Genomic DNA, 16283 nt, shown 5'->3' on the forward strand with positions numbered 1-16283 from the left:
GTCTTGTCAGAAGTAACATTTCACCAGGGGGGACATTTTCTCTCTTGTAATTAATTAATTAATTAATTGGACTGCAGGCACATAGACATGTAACACAAGGTCACGGAGAAGGTACAGGGGTGTATAAAATAGTGTCATAAGCTACAGGGTGTGTGTAAAATAGTGTCAGAAGAAATACAGATCAGAGATGCTGTGTTTCTGTCCCCCCATAACTGCCCTATAAATGATGTGTCGAACTGGTAGTCACATTAACTGGAATCTTTTCTTTCTGTGATGAGTGGCCATATTAAAACAGTGTATTCTGGGATGTGACTCATTTTTTAAGTGATGTAAACAAAACTAAGGCTGTTTATGCTTTCTGTGAAAAAAAAAGAGAGAATGTGATTTTTGTGGTATGAGTAAGGTATGTTCTTCAGTTCTATGAAGGGACGTTTCTCACAAAAAGAAACTTGGAGGCAGTGGCTCTTTAGGTCAATAAAGTGCCCTTGTTCTTTTCAAGGAATTTGACGAGATTCATAATGAGCCTAAACTGATATAATTTTTTATGGGAAGTAAATTGTGAAACATTGTGTGACAGGATAAGAGCAGAGGGAGACATTTTTTAATGATGCCCATTAATGTAAGACCTTGTGAGAATGTCTGATAGATGATAACTTTGATGTACGGTAGTTTGTAGAGTGTTGATATATTGTTATTAGTACAAGATTTTTTCAATTTAGTGCAATTGACCATATATGACTAGTTCAGGATGAATTTTTTTCTAGCTTTAGTTTTATCTCGTACTAGAAATAAAAAATAATTATAAAATGTAAAAGAAACTTCAAAAACTATAGTGATAAAAGTGTTTTGCATATCAAACGTAAATTTCTTTGATTTCTAAAATTTTTCCAATAGAAATATCTTGTATATTGTTTACCTTGGTCAATCTGAAATATAAAACCTATTAATTCAGTTGATAAGTGTTTTGTAATTTCACTGAGGTTCTATAATTAACAGTCATAATTTTTTTTTATCAGAAAATATAACTTTGATTATTGAACAGTGCCGTGTCAATTGAAGTCTTGATGGCATGCAGTGTGTTGAAAATGATCATTAATTTGAGCGATAATTTTTGTCAAACATAAATGGTGAATATAATCAAAGTACTGAAAGTACTGAAAAGCGGTTAGCATGCTTTCATCGAATATGTACAGTGTACAATAACAAAAAATGCATTGAATTATATCTTTTTCCAGTGTCATCAGCAAGGAAGCAGACACACTGAAATTTGTAGTACTGAACTATATGGTATAACCAATAACATCCCAGACTGATGACACAAATGTTTGTTTCAAAATATCAACCTGAGATTTTGAGTTTGAAAGACAGAAAGTTCAATTTCAAAAATTTCTCCCTAATTGTCTCCATTGGTGGCGTCCAAAAGTGCTCAGAACGAAAAAAAAAATTATGTTGATGTTGCAAATTTAATTGGCTTTCATGCTCTATTGATTCTGAAATTAGGTAACTGTAAAGGCTACTATAGCAAACAACTCAAAAAGAAAACAAAATGATAATTCAAATTCTTTAGATTAATTGATTTGGAGTACTGTACATAGATCTTTAGCTGGCTAGTCTGAGAAAAACGGATGCACGAGCAGAGAATTGATTAATTTCAGAGAGCTTCAGTTTCGTAGGCTCACTACGGGTCAGCAGGTGTGACCTGTCATTGGGGATGCTTACTTCTCTTAGGCACCGGAACTTTCAAGGATCCGGGGTTTTTTTTTTGAGACCGATCACTGTTCATTCTGTATTTTGATACAGATACTGAGTACATCTGTTTATTAATATTATGAACTATTTCTCTTACAGGAAGAAAGACATGTAAACAAGATAATAAAGTTTTAAGAAATGTACATTATTGACTTTTCATACAATTAATGTTCGAATAATTAAATGGTATATGACAATTATTTAAAAAAGAGTCTTGCACGATACGTATAAACGAACATATACTGAGTATTTGGCAAATATTTTTCTTGAAATATTGTATAAAAAAAAAACGTGTGAAAAGGAAAGTTGTTGTTTTAATCTATCAATACTAGTATTTTAAAAAATTCAAAGGTTCACTAAAAATCAGTGTATAACAAACAATTTAATTGTCCATTGCAAGAATTACAGAACCTAGGTATCATTGTCACTTTCTTCAATATGTCGCATAAGCAATACATTGTTGTTGGTTTTTTTTTTTTACTAAAAACAAGTATGCGAATTTCTATCAATATGTCTGTAAGCATCTGTATTTTAATTTTTATTTCTTCTCAAAGGCTCAAAATGCTAATTAACAAATTGGACAAATTCAAATTTATAAAGTATTTTTACAACTTATACCTTGCATAGGAATTTAGCAAACTTTAAAAAATAATCATTCATTAGATATAATTTTCAATTTGTGCTTATCGTCAAGATTTTTCATGCCTCTTTTTTCTGTGCATATTTTATATCGGCTGATTTTTAGAAAAGGATCGAATGCCGATTAAATTTTTTTCTCCAATTTTTTAAAATTAGTTTTAGTATTCTCAGGCTCCCATTATTTTTTTTTTAAATAAAAATGTTATCGTTTAAAATCGTTTGTAATAATTAGACTGAGTACAGAATTTATCCCTGGAAACAAAGCTTTTACCATCTTTTAAATAATTTCAATTGAGAAAAAAAAGGAGAAGAAAACAAACGTTTCATTATGGAAGTAATCCATAACTGTACAACTTACAGATATATTCAGTATTTTTATATAAAGGCTTTCTTCGTGTACTAGTATTACTTAAGTTAATTAAAGGGATGCCTTAATATTTTGGAAAATGAAACTCGATCGAGAGATTCTCCGATGTTTTGCAGTCGGTAATAACCTTCAACCCCTTTAGCCAGTAATTAACCCGTCCTCCCTGTGCCCAGTAGCATAATTCGGTCAAATATTTATTGTTCATATGAGGGGTGCCTTAAAATTAATCATAGGCACCTGAATTTTTATCAGTAAGTCTCTAAATTAGCAAAATATCGAAACATTCTACCCCCTCTATATATAAATACACAAGGTGCCCAATGCCATTTTGACCACCTGTTCGATTCAGGCTTCAATTTAACACATAAATTGGAAATGCCTACTGGTTTTCGTGTAGCATTGGGTTCAAATATGATATTTCTCGCTATACCTTTCTTCTTAATTAAAAGTTTAAATCTAACGCGTTGATAATATTATCAGCTAAACTTCATGCTGACTTCGAATTTCGTCACAGGACCCGATCGCCATCAGCTGATGTCACGGAAATTTAATCTCGAAAGCAAATGCTCCTATACATACACTTTTTTTAATACAACAATTATAAATTTATATATATATTTTATATTTATATATAAATTTATTTCATTGACAAACAAAATCAGAAAAAAATTAAAAAACCGAAAGATTATGTTGTTTTGATAGTCTTGATTTTATTTAACATATGTTATATGTCTTAGATACAAATCATAGGTACTAGGTAGAGGCTTTGTTGAAGTTTCCGTTGTCGATAGGTAGTGCCTTATTGAAGTTTCCGGTGTCGATAAAAATCGGACACATGCCATAAAGCGGTTAGCGAAGCTAACCGCTTAAAAAGGCTTTTCTTCAGGCCATAAAAAGTACACTACTATTTGGATCAAGAAAAAAAAAGTTCAGATAAAAATGAAATTCCATTCGTTTAGGCCCTTTAGAGGCATGATGAACAAGTTGTTTGTTGAAATGTGACACGTCCAGAAAAAAACATGACAAAAAAGGACAGTGGGCTTTGTGAAGTAAATTGTACAGTGACCATATCAAAAGATTTAGTACTGGACAGTAAGCTGGGAAAATATCTTTTGGTTTGATGGAATTTGTAGCCAAAGTAAACAAAAAACACCATCTAAAGATGTAGAATATAGATGTCATTTGTCAGTTTTCAGTCAAATAATTGTTGCGATGCTTCACAATTTTAATTGGTCTAAAGTGTGTTACAAGGGGAAAAACCCTGAATTTTTGTAAGAAAAACCTTAAATAATTGGAAGAGACCTCAACTTTTCTAGTTAGTATATTACTTTTTTGCGCAATCACTTCAAAAGTCAGTTCTGTACAGGCAGCTTAAAGCACCAAACCCTGGGAGTTGATTGTTATGTTATGTCAAGTGATAAAAACATTTCCTGATTCTAAAGTGCCGCTAAATTCTTTATTTCTGTATTTTACTTCAGCTCTTTCTGATGAGTTGTCAGTCTGGATATATTTTACTACCTTTTTAATACAGCTATACGAAAGGATTCTACATGTTAATTTTAATTGTAAGAAGGGGTTCCTTGTTATTATTTTAAGCTGTGAGAAGGGTTCCCACATCGAGTTCCAGTTTGACTTTGGTGATGGTACGACTACAGTGGTACAGGGGAGAGAGGAGATGTTTCTTAACTACGTCAAAGGCAGCACGTCTCACAGATATACACAGAGTAGGTGGACCGTTCATATACTAGACATATAAAAGCTAGAACATGTATTACAGATATACACAAGGTAGGTGGACCATTTATATAGACATAGAAGAACTAGTTTTACAGATACACACAGGGTAAGCTACATAGTCAAACCATTTATATAACTACTTATTGATCCAAATCTCAGCATCTTAAATTTGAAACCGGTTTCTGTTTAGAGCAGTTTTGTTTTCATATTTCAGAGGGAGTGTTTAACATTACGGTGACAGCAATAAATCCCCTTGGCAACAGAACAGCAACACTTGACGGGCTGTTCTATGTACAGGCCTCACCGTTTGGATTAAAGCTGGATAAATCCATTTACTCCACAAAACTTGGTGATGTCACTGTTATGCGTGCTACTTTCTCTCATGGTACCAATGAAACATTTGACTGGAAGCTTGGAGACCAGACTGATATACTCAATAACTCAGGTAACTAACAGTAACACAGGTAATACAGGTAACTAATGGTAACCCAGGTAACTGATAGTGTCTCATGTAACTAACGGTAACACAGCTAATTAATGGTAACTCAGGTAATTAATGATGACACAGGTCATTAATGTTGTTTCTGGTAATTAATGGTGACTCAGGTAATTAATGTTGTCTCTGGTAATTCATGGTGACACAGGTAATTAATGGTAGCCCAGATTTTGACATTTATTTAGTGTAACGATTTGGTTCATGTATTTCTATCTCGTATGACTCATAAGCACAGTTCAAAATTGCTTGACATATAATTAAAAATTGCGAAAACTGTTTTAATAATGACATGTAGATCATATAGTAAATATATTGTGTTTTTTGTCTCATAAACAGTAAATCTGTTTATAGCTCAGGTAAGCCTTTCAGGCCCCCGGCCTGTTTTGTATCTTTTTTGTATATTTTTTGCATTTGTTCAGGCTCGGTGATGAGACACACATACCAGACAAGAGGAAAGTTCAGTGTGACAGTTATAGCCAGAAATAAGGTGTCCCTCCAGACAGAACACGCGGTGGTGGTTGTCCAGAGTCTTATACAAGGTCAGTGTTCTATACAAACAAGATGCCCCCAATCCAGCCCCCCTCTCCCACAGAGTCCAGAGTCTGCAGGTCATGCAGTGTTCTATAGAAAGAAGGTCCCCCTTCCAAAGAACAAATGGTGGTCAAAAGTCAAGAGCCTCATACAGGGATAAAGGTCAATAATGTGATTCCCCACCCACAGAACAAGTTGTGGTCTTCTACAAGGTTAGTGTTCAATAATTTTAAATGAGCCAGCCCCCCCCCCCCCAGCCCCCTTTATTGAAAGAGCAAGATGTGATCAAAGTCCTGTGTCTTGGAAAAGGATAGTGTACAATTCAATGTGAAGAAAGTTTCTCTTGACCCCAAAATTTAATATTTATATTTCTTCCTGTTATTTTTAAGGGGTGAGGTTGATAACGAGCACCAACATTACTGAGACAAACCAGGTGATTGAGCTGAGAGCCGAGACGTTACCAGAACCGTGTCTGGGGACATAACACCACTGGAACCTGGGGGACAACCAGAAAGGAGTCCAGACAACAGAACCGGAGATAGATTACAAATACAGGAGAAATGTAAGGTAAGTGTAGGGATAGAAAGGAGTCCAGACAACAGAACCAGAGATAGATTACAGATACAGGAGAAACGGAAGGTAAGTGTAGGGATAGAAAGGAGTCCAGACAACAGAACCAGAGATAGACTACAGATACAGGAGAAACGGAAGGTAAGAGTAAGGATAGAAAGGAGTCAAGACAACAGAACTGGAGATAGACTACAGATACAGGAGAAACGGAAGGTAAGGGTAAGGATAGAAAGGAGTCCAGACAACAGAACCAGAGATAGACTACAGATACAGGAGAAACGGAAGGTAAGGGTAAGGATAGAAAGGAGTCCAGACAACAGAACCGGAGATAGACTACAGATACAGGAGAAACGGAAGGTAAGGGTAAGGATAGAAAGGAGTCCAGACAACAGAACCAGAGATAGACTACAGATACAGGAGAAACGGAATGTAAGTGTAGGGATAGAAAGGAGTCCAGACAACAGAACCAGAGATAGATTACAGATACAGGAGAAACGGAAGGTAGGTGTAGGGATAGAAAGGAGTCCAGACAACAGAACCAGAGATAGACTACAGATACAGGAGAAACGGAAGGTAAGTGTAGGAATAGAAAGGAGTCCAGACAACAGAACCGGAGATAGACTACAGATACAGGAGAAACGGAAGGTAAGTGTAGGATAGAAAGGAGTCCAGACAACAGAACCGGAGATAGACTACAGATACAGGAGAAACGGAAAGTAAGTTTAAGGATACAGAGCAACCAATCAGATTCTCCCCACAGGGCATAACCAATCAGACTCTCTCCTAAGAAATATTAAACCAATGAGATGATTTCATCACAGGGATTAACAAATCAGACTCTTTCCTCACAGTTATAAGCCAATTGGACTCTCTCCTCACAGGATTAACCAATCAGATTTGTAATAGTGATTAAGCAATCAGACTCTCTCCTCATAGAAATAAACCATACAGACATTTTCCTAAGAGTGATTAACAAATTAGATTCACTCCTCTAAGCCATCAACCAATCAAATTTATTCCTCACAGTCATCAACCAATCAGATTCTCTCTTTCCTATTTATACTCTCTGTTGTTTTTTTTACAATGTTCAACCATTAAAACTCCTCTCATGTTCAGTAGTTTATCAATCATGCTGTCTTATCTCAATATATCAACAATGGAAATGTTCTCCCAAATACAAACCAAACTCTCTCCTGTTGAAATCTACGATCGGAATCCCCAACAGAGATCTTTGAGTCAAATCTCCCTTCATAGAAAAGAGCCAAAGAGAATCTCTCCTTGTAGAAATCAATAAAAAAAAAATTCATTATTGAGAAAAAAAATCAGAATCTCCTTGTAAACCTTAAGAAATTCTCTTCGTGTTAATAATGGCAAATCAAATACTCCTTACTTACATGTAGCCAGTTGTATGGCAAAAGTAATGTTCAACATGTCGTGAATATTTCTGATATTTTCCAGGTTTATTGCGACAGTAAAGGCTTACAACAATATCAGTCAGGCGGAGTCAGTCCCAGTAGAAATCACAGTCCTGTCTAAAGTGAAGAACCTGGAGGTACGCTGTCTGAACGACTCACTGGTTAACACATCACTGGAATTCGCCGCGCTGAGTTACTCCGGCTCTAATCTGACATATGTTTGGGACTTTGGAGACGGCACTCCTCCCCTACAGTCCACAGTCACAGGGCCACACGTCAGACATACTTATGTCAAGTACGTATTTCTGTAAATCTATAAGTCAATTGTTAAAATAACGTATGTTAAGTAAGGATTTTGGATGAAGTACGAGTCAGTTATATTGGTACTAGTACAACAGTAAAAATAAAGGCAGACTTGCTTATTTCACTAGAGGTTCAGATTCAAAAATATTTTTTGTTGACAAATTAATTAGCATTGACTTTTTTGATTGTACGGGATCCAGTTTATATTTTTCTGAAATCTTTAAAGTTTAAAATCAAGAGTAGCATATGAATTGTCTTTTGTATGTAATAATGACGGAAATGGGGGGTCTGCTGGAAAAAAAATCAAGTTGAATTTTTTTTGCAGTTATGAAGAAGCAAATGGAAAAAAGTCTGCCATCTTCAATTAGTCCCCACTTCATTTCACCTGAAACATTAACACCAGGGCCATCAAAAACAAGTTCTTCAGTCAGTGCAGTGAAAGACCAAGTGATACATATAACAGAGCCTGGGTCTGAGATATATGACGTAGCATCAGATGACACTAAGAAAATGTAATGCTCACATACATTTTGGATTTAACAAAAAAGCATTATATGTGTTTATAAACTGATTTTCTATTTAATTCAGGGATGATGGTGAAGTATCTGGGGTTGAAGACATTGAGCTGCATGGTGCAGTACAGTATCTTTATTCAAACTGTTTCTTGGATCCATTTGAGTTAGTAATATGAATACATGTAATAAACAATATATGCCCACATCTATCAATCCAGGCACATAAAAAGAGAGCAATTTAGTTTCCTTGATAATTGTTGGGTACCCCTTTTTTAACAGAAATCCTTTGTTTCGGTCTAACAATTTATTCATTAGAAATAACTAATGGTGAAGAGAGTAAGAATGAGGATGAGGAATTTTAGCCAAGCTTTCTTGTATCCCTAAGTTAATATTTTCTCGACATTCCTGTTTATGTGATTTTAAAGATTAGAAAATGGCAGAGATCACAAAAATAATGGTATTAATATGTATCGATGCTTTTATTTTTATGCGCCCGAATCGTTTATTGTCTTTGTCCAGTCTGTCTGTTTATCTGTCTGTTGACAAATTTAAAACTTTAATTGCCATAGCTTTTGAACCATGATAGATAAGGACATCATATTTTGTATGCATTATCAACTGATTAAGCTCTTTCAAATGACACCAAGGTCAATGACCTTGTGATCTACACTTTGACCATTATGATAAAAAAGCCTTTTCGAACTTTGTTGTTGATGGGTGCATAGTGGTTCACAAACACATCTTGTTTAATTATAATATTTATAAAAAAAATAATTTTTTATGTGAATAGTTTTTTAGCTCACCTGAGCTGAAGGCTCAAGTGAGCTTTTCTGCCCTTTTTTGCCCATCGTCCACTTTTCACAATTTTGACTTCTTCTCAAGAACCACTGGGCTAATTTTAACCAAACTTTGTACAAAGCATCCTTGGCTGAAGGGGAGTTTAAATTATTAAAATGAAGGGCCAAGTCATTTCACAATAGGAAATAATCAAGAAAAGACAAAAATAGGGTAGGGCCATTAAGAAATCTTCTTTTCAAAAGCCACTGGGCCAGAGAAGCTAAGACTTATGTGAAAGCATCCTGGAGTAGTGTAGATTTTTAATTGTACAAATCATGACCCCTGGGGGTAGGGCGGGGCCACATTAGGGAATCCAAGTGTTACATAGAATTATAAAGGAAAAAAACTTTAAAAATCTTCTTTTCAAGAAGAGCCAGAAAAGCTTAAACTTCTGTGGCAGCATCCTGTGGAGTATAGATTCTAAATTGTTCGAAACCTGATCGTAGGGGTAGGGTGGGGCCACAATAGAGAATCCAAGTTTTTCATAGAAATATAAATGAAAAAACTTTAAAATTCTTCTTTGCAGGGACTATTTGGCCAGAAAAACTGAAAATTATGTGGAAGCATCCTTGTGTAGTATAAATTTTAAATTGTCCAAATTATGACCCATGTTGTAGGGTGGGTGACAATATTATTATAAGGGGGGAATTTGGTAAAGAACAGAATGGTCAAAGCCACTCAGGTGAGCAATGTGGACCATGGGCCTCTTAGATTTATATATTTTTGCAGATTAGATCGTGATGTTTTATTAAGCAAGTCAGATGAGGAGGAGGAAGAATAGATCAATATTGCCAACAGGAAACTTGGTCATGGTATAAAGATACTTAGATCCAATGATAAGATGGATTCCCTTCTTGTTCAAACCATTTGCTAGAGCTAGCTACGGTAAAGTCAATTCTAAGTGTAAAGTGAAAGGATGTTCTGAAGATGTGAATGTCACCATACGCACAGTTTCGTCTGCTGTTTACTTGACATGGGAAGAATTATTTTTTGATGTGTACTTTTATTTTGCATAAAGCGTGGGCAAGAGAAATCAAAGAAATCTCTTTTGGCATGGACTCGTGAAGAAGTGAACCATTTCCGGTATTGCTCGTCTGCTGCTAAAACTGAGACAGAATTCATTGTAAGTCAATGCAATAAAAAAAAAAACAAACAACAAAACCACTAATTATTCACTACAATAGAAATGACCACCTCTGTTTTAACTTGTGCTATGCTTTAAATTTTTACAGAGCATGTGGTTGGGTGTGATTCAGCACGTAGTAAATGAACATGAATGGATTCTTCCATACAGAGTAGGTGCACAGAATTCATGTCTTCATGGACCTCTGACAGAGGAGCGAGAGAGAGGTTGGTTAGAGGCAGGGTCATCAGCTCATGTTGCTCTGAGGGACATTGTTCGAGACAAGAGACTGCTAAAGAAAATTTCATATTACTTGAATTGCAAGTGCATGAAACTTTGCCTGTCTATTTTTTTTTACCAACCTGTGAATAAAAGATTTAAGACAAATTAACTTTTATTTCGGACATAATTATCACTGCTTACAAACTTATCTCTTTTTTGCAGAAGTACAGCTGCATTAGAAAATTTTCAAAATTTATTTTGAAATACTCCTCAAAATAACATTCATATTCGACACCAGTATACAAGGCGAGAATCTTAATTGCAGCGTTAGACCACAACTCTAACTGTGGTAGAGAAATTTTAAGAAGGATGGCTCTCAAAGGTATTAGTATTCAAATATTGATAAAATTCAGGTTCATGCTTCTAATTTTTCTATCCATTAAGTTTACACATTTTAGTTTTACTATAAATATATTTCCTATAAGCAATACTGGTATTTATCCCTTTTTTCAGACACCAACAATATTACAGCAAGAAGTGTGGGAGATGGTCTGTAGTGGCAGATGGTCTGTCTATAGAGTTAACTCAGAGAAAGTGTACCCTTAATCTGGGACCTTGATGAGAGCCTGTTTGGAGAACAGACTACTGGATGGAGTAGGAATGAACCAGCCACTGGTTCTCAGTGCTGAGGATCCAAGAAGAATATCCTCTGTGCTAGCACCAGTCCCCCCCACCACCTACAGCTGAACTAGTTGCTGGAAAAAAGTCAAGATTTTCTGATCTCAAATTCATATTTCATGAAATGAAAAGTAAAAGTTATGTTGTTAATGATTTAATGCGTTTTGTTGTAATTTGACATAATCAGTATCCAAGCACCCCTTCTAAGAAACCAACATATTGTCCTGATGGCTCGGGATATTTATCCCGAATTTTCCACAAGCAACAACTTGATATTACTTTACGATTGCCTGCTCCGAGTATCCCATGCATCCACATTATATATTGCCGATAGGCTGTGTGTCTGCGAGATCTATTGAAGTTTTTATCCCTAAGCTTAGCCAGCACATCATTGTGGTACCGCATGGCTACCTCCAACACGAGCTCATCTAGCGGCATATCTGTAGTGTTATGGCTTTATATATTTGTCTTTGACCATAACGCTACAGATCTAGTAATGCAAAACACGTGCAATTTACGGCGTAAAATTTTTTGCGCACTTTTTGGGATAATTTCTCCACTTTCCAGCATTGGTCAAACAACTACCTTTTAATCCCTAATTCTAATCACATTCTGTAGCCAATATGTGTATATTTTCCACCTCGCAACCATATATAGTTGTCTCTAGAGGCAATAAACTCGCTTGAAGTGAATTTACAGCAATCTAACAAATAATTTTAATCAGGCGGGTTTATCACTTGTGGAGACGATTATTAGGGGTTGGGAAATGGATAAAATGTGCAGACTAGTTTGATAATGTTCTTAGAATTAGGAATTAAAAGGTAGTTTATTGACCGATGCTAAAAAGTGGAGAAATTATCCCCAAAAGTGCGCAAAAAATATTACGCCGTAAATTGCACGTTTTTTGCATTACGGGATTTGTACGAGGGGTTATCAAAAAGTTCGTGGACTGAGGCTATAAAATTAGTGCTATGTAGTCTGTGCTTTCAAAATTTATATGTAATATAAAACAACAAAAAATAAAGAAATGTTGAAATTTTTAGCCTGATACGTTCATTATTTGCCAAATTATTATAATATGAAAACGACATTATATGATCACCCGGCGCTGTCGTCGTTTATTTTCATGACGTCCGAGAACGTCATTGTTTTTTCAATATCCGCTTCTTATACCTCATACACTTTTTTGATGAGATTCCCTGGAGCTGAGTACGGACTTAAACCCGCCTTGTTTATATGACTTTACAAGGTCATGAACAGTGGCCTTCAATGAATACAATATTCCAAATGGATTAATACATTGGGAGAGATCCGCACTTAATTGTACCAACATATTTTGCTTTTAGGAGTTCAATATCTACAACACAATGATCAACGTCATTTTTTGACGTGAATAATTTTTCACACCTTGACTGCAAATTGACATTAACTGTGTATCCCTTTTCTCTCTGAATCTATTTTGACATTAAAAGACAAGTACTCTGTATGCATATTATATCTCTGTAGCCACTTTCAGCATAATTTATGTCTATACCAGTTTTGTCAGGGGCAAAACTTCATAGAATGTTGGAAACGGAAACCCCTCCCCCCTTTTGACATCATTTTCAATGCCTCATTTGTTTGGGCATTCCGTGAAAATTTACGATAAAAATTTCATAGAACTTCCAGAATGAAGTGAAATTTTCGTATTTTATGGAACAATTGTGTCCCGACACATACCTGAATTAACGGGATTTTTGGATGTCAAATGATCATTTCAAAAGAGTTTTTCTCAGTTACACATAGGTCGCAAAAACGTCGTGTTCGAGGTTGCGCCGCCTGGACATACCATTGCTTACAAAAACATTACTAATTTATTAAAAAATAAAATTTATGATTTATGGTTTATTCTTTGGATAGAAAAGATGATGCTAACTAGATATTTTAAAATTCATTGATGTGCCTAAAGCGGTTTTAATTTTATGACGCTAGTCCACGAACTTTTTGATAACCCCTCGTAGCGTTATGGTCAAAGACAAATACATAAAACCACAACGCTACTGATCTGCAGCAAGAGCTCATCAAGAACAACTGTTTAAAAATCCTAAAAAGAAAATATCATTGAGTTAACTATAAGGCAAAATTTTAGACCTTCATTAAAAATATTTTGTTTGAGGTACTCCGACCCACAATTTTTAGGGCGGGTAGGTAGGTTAGGAAGTTTTTTTTTCCTTTACAGAATTAGGCAAAATGATACCCGTCATATAAATCAGACTCTGAAATTTATTGATGTACATTCTGGATAGCTAATATTGATTTACTTAGTATAATTTATTGCTAAAAAATTTCAATTTAAAGCATCCTAGAGAAATTATAAGTACTATGGAAACTTAAAAAAAATTCAAAACTAAAAGTGCTGAAAAATTGCGTTGGAGCGACTTTGACGAGTCGGTTGGAGTACATCAAACAAACAATTTTTAGCTCACTTGAGCCGAAGGCTCAAGTAAGCTTTTCTGATCAAAATTCGTCCGTCGTCTGTCGTCGTTGTTGTTGTCGTCGTTGTAAACTTTTCACATTTTCATCTTCTTCTCAAGAACCACTGGGCGAATTTCAACCAAACTTGGCACAGAGTATCCTTGGGTTAAGGGGATTCAAGTTTGTTCAAATGAAGGGCCGCGCCCTTTTCCAAGGGGAGATAATCATGAATTTGTTAAAAATTAATGGCATTTTTAAAAAATCTTCTTCTCCAGAACCGCTGGGCCAGGAAAGATGAAACTCGTGTGGAAGCATCCTCAGGTAGTGTAGATGCAAGTTTGTTCAAATCATGACCCCCGGGGCAAGGGTAGGGCCAAAATGGCCGACCCAAGTTTTACATAGGAATATATAGGAAAAATCTTTAAAAATCTTCTTCTCCAGAACCACTAGGCCAGGAAAGATGAAACTCATGTGGAATCATCCTCAGGTAGTGTAGATGCAAGTTTGTTCAAATCATGACCCCTGGGGCAAGGGTGGGGCCAAAATGGCCGACCCAAATTTTACATAGGAATATATAGGAAAATTCTTTAAAAATCTTCTTCTCAAGAACCACTGGGCCAGGAAAGATGAAACTCATGTGGAATCATCCTCAGGTAGTGTAGATTCAAGTTTGTTCATATCATGACCCCCGGGGATAGGGTGGGGCCAAAATGGCCGACCCTTGTTTTACATAGGAATATATTAGAAAAATCTTTAAAAATCTTCTTCTCAAGAACCAGTGGGCCAGGAAAGATGAAACTCATGTGGAATCATCCTCAGGTAGTGTAGATTCAAGTTTGTTCAAATCATCACCCCCGGGGCTAGGGTGGGGCCAAAATGGCCGACCCAAATTTTACATAGGGATATATAGGGAAACTTTTAAAAATCTTCTTTTCAAGTACTTCAAAGCTATGATTAGTGATATTTATATGCAATCATCCTAGTGTAGATTCTAATTTGTTCAAATGATGAAGCCTGGAGGGGGGATAAATTCAAGTCCGATGTGCTCAGGTGAGCGCTGTGGCCCCTGGGCCTCTTGTTATTGTTGGCTTTATAAATTCTACAGGGTTTTACAGTTTTAATAAGAAAATAATGCAGTTTATAAGAAATCATACTTTCATGTACTATGGAGTGACAACTCTGTCTCGATTTATTGCAGCAAACGTTTTCTAAGGACATTTCCCTACAATACAGGTACTGTAGGTGCAAATGCACCGGCTTAGGACTGTACTGCTTGGGTGTTGTGGATGCTCTGGATTTTCACCTTGAACTGTGTGAATGATAAGCAAGATGAAAGATGGTTGCTTAGACCACACTAATATAAGAGCAGCTCTGAGGCTGTCGACATCTAATGATGCAATGCAAGTCTGAAATATATGGAGTTTATAAAAATTTTGCCACAGAGTAATACATACAGATCATTAGATTGGTATTGCGCATTAGCTTTCTACCTCCACATGAGCTTCTCTTTCCCGCCTTGTTTAAACAGCTAATTCCAGCTGATTTGGTCCTAGGCTGCCCCTCCCCCCTCTTCTCCGTCCTCACCTGGCACCGCTACGGCTTCCACCACCAGCTGCAGGGGACTACAGTTTATGAAAATGAAATCCCACATTTTAAGCATTTGACTTGTACAAGGCAACAACAACTAAATTGGGGGGGGGGGGTCTAGCAAAATTTGGAAATAAATAATATGTCCTCAAAAATGTTTTAATAAAATAATAATAGGCCTAATAATTACATTCAAAACCCGTCTAACTCTTCCACGGCCTCTCCTTCTTCTGTAGTTTGGTACATAATCATCACTGACATCAAATCGATTACCAGGCCCCGGGATCATGAAACAGACTTAGACTTAAGTCAAAATTTCAATTATTTATAGAATTTTTAAAACTTGTTAAAGGAAACTCATAATTTGCATACAACAGCAGACTGATGATACAAAATTGGAAGGTATTTTCATTTTGGGCTGCTTCACCTCTAAAAAAATTCAGCATCTAAGGCATTTTTTGACTTAAGCTTAAGATGCTTCATGATCCCGGGGCCAGGTGAATAATCACTTCTAGATCTATCTGAATTCTGCAAAAACAGCACAAAGGTAATTTAATATTAATAATTTAATTGTAAAATTTTACCCTTGGAGGTTAATTTGACTTTTATTTGAAGTTTCTTAGTCATTTTTACTGTGAAACAATAATCCCCCCTAAGGGACCTCAAGTTGTTAAGAAAGCTTTTCAGCCACAGTTTCTGAAAATATATGGGCACAAGCTGCAGAACTGTAGCTCTTCGAAAAAATATATATTGACAGACCGGAGAGCTACTGTGCCATCCATTGTAATAACTGCATTGTGCACAAAAATTTACGACTAGTTCTCGATTAATTCTTCCAAGTTCTTACCTCAATCGCGAAAAAAATATAAAATTCTTTAGTCATCTATGAAGTACTTTCGTAGTTGACGAATGCACGAGGAGATGCGTTGCAATGGGCCGAATTATCTTGCAAACCAAAATGGGAGTAGCCGAAATTGTCGATGATATAAATTTCAGGGCTAGGAGGGCTATTACCAACAATTAAAAGGAATGTTTTGTTGTGGAAACAGTGAAAGAATAT

General features: G+C 35.9%; 1 long non-coding RNA gene and 2 pseudogenes across 1 annotated transcript; 2 read left to right on the forward strand and 1 right to left on the reverse strand.

Moving 5' to 3' along the window:
* The first annotated feature begins 264 nt into the window (after positions 1–264).
* Positions 265–4929, forward strand: LOC134271977 (uncharacterized). The gene is made up of 3 exons (XR_009993113.1): positions 265–403; positions 4352–4479; positions 4707–4929. It is a non-coding gene; the product is annotated as an uncharacterized LOC134271977 (long non-coding RNA).
* Positions 4930–8755: 3826 nt separating this feature from the next.
* On the forward strand, positions 8756–11360 carry LOC134271978 (uncharacterized; annotated as a pseudogene).
* Positions 11361–11365: 5 nt separating this feature from the next.
* On the reverse strand, positions 11366–15258 carry LOC134271979 (uncharacterized; annotated as a pseudogene).
* Positions 15259–16283: the final 1025 nt, after the last annotated feature.

This window comes from Saccostrea cucullata, unplaced genomic scaffold, assembly GCF_032062105.1.
Source record: "Saccostrea cucullata isolate Sc308-1 unplaced genomic scaffold, CSIRO_AGI_Scuc_v1 ctg8153, whole genome shotgun sequence".
Taxonomy (NCBI): domain Eukaryota; kingdom Metazoa; phylum Mollusca; class Bivalvia; order Ostreida; family Ostreidae; genus Saccostrea; species Saccostrea cuccullata.